Below are 4,975 nucleotides of genomic sequence, written 5' to 3' on the forward strand. Positions count from 1 at the left end.
GTTTAAAAGTCTATTACACGGATGGGGCCATTTTATTTACAAGCAAAGCATTCTGGGTAAATGATGATGTGGATAGGTCCTTGGTGCAAGGCTACTAGCGAGTTACTGTATATCCACCCTGAAGGTTAATCTTGGACAATATCTGACGATTGACTCTTTTAAATGAAACCAGAGAGCGTTGACAGAGAGGAGAAGGTAGAAATGACTCAGCCTGTAACTGAAAATATGGATGGAGGACAACAGTTTAGCTTGTTTGTCGTGTTAGTGGTGAACTAATACATATAAGGCAATACAGCGTCGGTGCTAGTGCAAAGGCTAACAGGCTAAGGTTCTTCTTCCATGAAGCAGCTCTGTTGTCCTCCATCCATATTTTCAGTTACAGGCTGAGTCATTTCTACCTTCTCCTCTCTGTCAACGCTCTCTGGTTTCATTTAAAAGAGTCAATCGTCAGATATTGTCCAAGATTAACCATCAGTCTGGATATAGCTCTCTCACACCAAGGACCTATCCACGTCAGCATTTACCCAGAATGCTTTGCGTGTAAATAAAATGGCTCTGTCCATGTTAAAATATATTTTTTTAAATTTACAAAACTAAGCATCCTTACAGTCTTTATTTTACAGTTAAAATATATGTTTGTCAAATAAAGTCTAATGTTACAACTAATCAAGGATCCCTTTAATGAAAATATAAATCTATCCATTGTCTAAACCCGCTTCTTCCTTTCATGGTCACTGGTGCCCATATCCAGCAGTCACAGTGCGAGGGGTGGGGTACACCCTGGACAGGTCGCAAGTCCATCAGAGGGACACATAGAGACAACAAGACAAACAACAATTCAGTCTCTCCTTGGGACAGTTTAGAGTCACCAATTAACCAAATAGTCATGTTTCTGGTCTGAAGCCTGAGTACCCAGAGAAAACCCATAAAGAGAACAAACAAACTCTACCCAGAAAGGTCCACAGGCCGGGATTTGATCCTGCAACCTTCTTGCTGAGATGCATCGGCTCTACCAACTGAGCCACCATGCCACCAAAATATGAAAGTTTTTTTAATCGTTTAAAGCAGCAATGAAGCTTTGATCTGCCTTAACAAAGATCAGTGCAGAATCTTATCAAAGCAACATCTAATGGAACTCAAGGTGATTTTTAATGAGTCGTGTCAGCAGGAACAGTTTGTTTAAAGGAAAAGTCATGTTTAAAACAGCCTGAACCTTGGCTTGAATATTAGAATCACATTGTAGAAATGTTTTATTATTTATAAAAAAAATAAATCTTTACCTCTGTCTTTTTTCCTATGTTACTTTTTTATTTACTAGATCTTCCTCCAGAGAATCTTGCCATTTTGACAGCTTCAGTAAATCTGACACGACCTTATCTGTCTGTGTTGCTGCCTTTGGTGCGAAAACTATCTTGACAGTGGATTTTTTTAGAGTGTGTGTGCGTGTTTATGAGGCCATCTGGCTTTTGGAATTATTGTCACACAATATTTATTTATGACATGCATACATATAACCCCCAGAATATTCATAAACCTCGGGATAAATCATGTCATGGGAAGGGTTGTAATGATTCAGCAGAATTTAAAACAGAAAGCTGCATGGAACAACAGGAGCAGGTTAGTTTGTAGATTTAGAAGCATTTAGAAGGATTACAGCGATGCTGCAGAGGCATCTGAAGACAAAACATGAAGGTTTATTTTTTCTGTACTGAGGAGAATTTGCTGCAGTTGTCCAACAAAGCAAAGCCCAGGAGGGGACTGGGAGGTAACACCTGCAGTGCTTGCTGTCACACTTTTGCAGCAGCCAATAAATATGCGGTAAAGATTAAAAGTGTCTCCTTGAAACACAGGCGACGTCATGAGAAAACATCCAGACCAGACTGGAGACGATGACTGAGCAGTCTCTGTATAAATAGGTTTTTTTTTTTTATATTTCTGCTGTATGTTTGTGAACATGACAGATTTCCAAAAATCAACAAATAGGCCTTTACTGTCAACTGTTATTTAACAAGAAAGAGAAACATTTCCATGGCGTCATAATGTGACAGCTAGAATCAGTGTTTCACACTCAGCCTCTGCACTCTGGGCAGACAGCCTAAAAGCCCACTGATTTTATTGTATCTGAAGCAAAATGTGGAGCAAAACTGCCTCGAGAACATTAGCAGACAAACTGATCATGTCTCTCCCGTTTTATTTATGCAGTCCCACATTTAAAAAGACGGATTTCTGACCCACGTACAAGTCAACATTTAATTAACGCAGCAATCTGAGGTGTAGGATTGGTTGGCTGCGATGAAAGGGAGAAGGGAACCGAGTCCATCTGTTTGTCACAGCAGTTGGCCTCATTGTCAATCTGCTGTTTCAAAGCAAAGATTCAGTCAAAGGCAAAAAGAAATCAGGAATCTTTACTTTTTTCATGTTCACGTTTAAGGCAAAATGCTAAACCTTTGAAATGAGAAAACCCTGGAAATTAGCTAAATCATTATTTATTTTGCATTCTCAGCTTTATCTTTTTCATTATTGCCTGCCACCAAAAGGCAAAAAGCAGGCAATAATGTCTTTTATCAAAATATCCCGTGAACCACTGGACAACCATTAATAAGACTCAGAAAATAATCAATGGATGTCCAAACTACAGTACAATTGATGACCCTTTGGAGTCGACTAAACTCAAGATGGCTACCACAAACAACTGACATTAAAGCGAATAAAATGGGCTACAGCTCAGTGGATTACCAAATACTGAGCTAAAATGTGTGATTGTTAGCAGCTGAGATACAGTACAGTGGGTGCAGCTAACCAAAAAGTTAGCTTCATGAACTTATAATCTGCTAACTAAAAATATACTGTAGCTTCGCTAACGCCATCGCTAAACAAGTAAAATAAATAAATAGCAAAAGCTAACGCTAAAGAGCTAAATATTAGTGGAACAGCTAATTGCTAACTGTTGATGACACCCAGTCTGTCACACATCCATCCAGCTGAAGACTGGTGGGACTGACACAAACCTGTAGCTTGTTAGTTAGCTGTTAGTGGGCTTAAAGATGGCAAAGCCTTTAGTGCAGGGGGGTCCAAACATTTTGTCACATGGGCCAAAATCATAAAGTCAGAAGGACTTGAGGGCCAGAAATATTTTTCCTTTACCTGCTCAACAATAAACAAAGCATGGAATACTTTAATTCAACAAACAAAGGAGTCAGATTTATTGCTAGAAATGGATGTGTAAATTAATCTAGATCCAGAAGTTTAAAAGTGTTTTGCAGGTTTCCCTTATTGAAAGAATTTTTTCAATTTTCTAGGTTTCAATTGGGGAAAAAATAACCCAATTTAGACAATTCTGATCAATAAAATCAGGATTTAGGTCACTCTTTCGTTGAAAATGCTTGCTGTTTTCAGACTAATTTAATAAATTAGTTAAAAGCAGATTGGAGTGCAGCAAAATCAGCTTTTGAGTACAAGTCACTATGTGAAAAAAGCTATGAGTCGAGTTATTTAAAGACAAATAATTGGAATTGCTGCCAATATTTTTTATTATATGATTTTACTTTGTGATAAATTTACCCTAATAATAAATATAAAGTCTCCATCTAGATTAAACACATGCGCTGGGAGGACAAATTTGTAAACAAATTAGTATAATTCTTAAACTGAAGTCAGGGGCCACATAAAATCAGTTCAGGGGCCACAAATGGCCCTTAGGCTACACTTTGGACATCCCTGCTTTAGTGGAAGGTAATTGGTTCACTAACAGTTTTCAATCAAAGTTAGTGAAAAAGCTAATTCACTAAACGGACAATTAGTTCCAGTATTAGCTGTTAGCTGAACCATGCTCACCATTTCTAAGTCTATTTTTTTCCTTTTTACAGTATATTTGCAGTCAAATATGTTGGCAAACTGTCTCATGAACCACTGGACAAATTTTAATGAAAGTTAAACGAAAACACCTTAGCTAAAACTTGGTGTGGTAGTAGCTGCAGGTCATTTCCAACACATTTAGAGCACATTGTTTCCAATTATCTTTGTTAAAACTTTAGAATTAACAGTTTGAGTCAGCTCTGCTCGTCTTTTTACCAAATTATCTGGGGAACCACTGGGCACATTTTAATGAAACATTTAGGAAATATTCATTAGACCTACATCTACAACTGATTAACTGTTGGTGAAAATTCATTTCCACAAATAATCAACAGCGTTCACTCAAAAATGTCTTTACCTCAGCTGGTTTTACAGAAACTGAGCTAAAACTCAGTCTGAGAGCTACATGTTCTTTAAGGAACAATCATTGTTTTAAAATTTAGTCAGTGTTTTTTCTCTCACAAAGTTTGTTCTTTATTTTTTATCTTTGCTGTCTCACTTTTTCTATCATTCTCGCCCATAAAATAGTTATTTTCACCCCTGGTGTTCAGGACTCGCATGTCTTCTTCTATTTTACTGAKCATTTTTTAATTTAATTATGACTTTCTCTCAACAGGTCCTTCATGCCTTCCTCGTTTCCCCCCACATTTCTCTCTCTCTCTCTCTCTCTTCATCGCACCTCTTTCATCCACTCCTCCTCCTTGACTGACTCAATCCAAGCCAGTGCATCCCACTCTGAAATCAAAGCCTGCGCCTGTGTTCACGCAAATTCCAGTCTCTCTGCCCATCGAGGGGGGGGACAGACAGGCCTTTGTCCCCCACTGTGGCCTTCAGGAGGGGACGGAAATATATTCAATGACTGCAGATGTGGGGGGAAGCTACAAAGTAAACTCTGTCCCTTCATCATGTCTCGTTTACTTTCACCTTACTCTTTTCCCTTCCTTTACGGTGAGGACATGGGGTCAAGTCCTCCCATAATGATGTGAAGGGACAGTAGCTCTGAAGCCCAAAGCGTTCCCATTTATTAATCATGATGAGGGGAAAAAAATCACAAATCTGCACACACACACACACACACACACACACACACACACACACACACACACACACACACACACAC

At 38.6% G+C, this 4,975-nt stretch overlaps 1 protein-coding gene across 2 annotated transcripts in view; it reads right to left on the reverse strand.

Moving 5' to 3' along the window:
* The window catches only part of si:dkeyp-77h1.4 (SH3 domain-binding protein 1), a 17,560-nt gene that overhangs the window by 11,447 nt on the left and 1,138 nt on the right, over positions 1 to 4,975 (reverse strand). The window lies entirely within an intron of this gene.

Source organism: Austrofundulus limnaeus, unplaced genomic scaffold, assembly GCF_001266775.1.
Source record: "Austrofundulus limnaeus strain Quisiro unplaced genomic scaffold, Austrofundulus_limnaeus-1.0 Scaffold101, whole genome shotgun sequence".
Classification (NCBI taxonomy): Eukaryota; Metazoa; Chordata; class Actinopteri; order Cyprinodontiformes; family Rivulidae; genus Austrofundulus; species Austrofundulus limnaeus.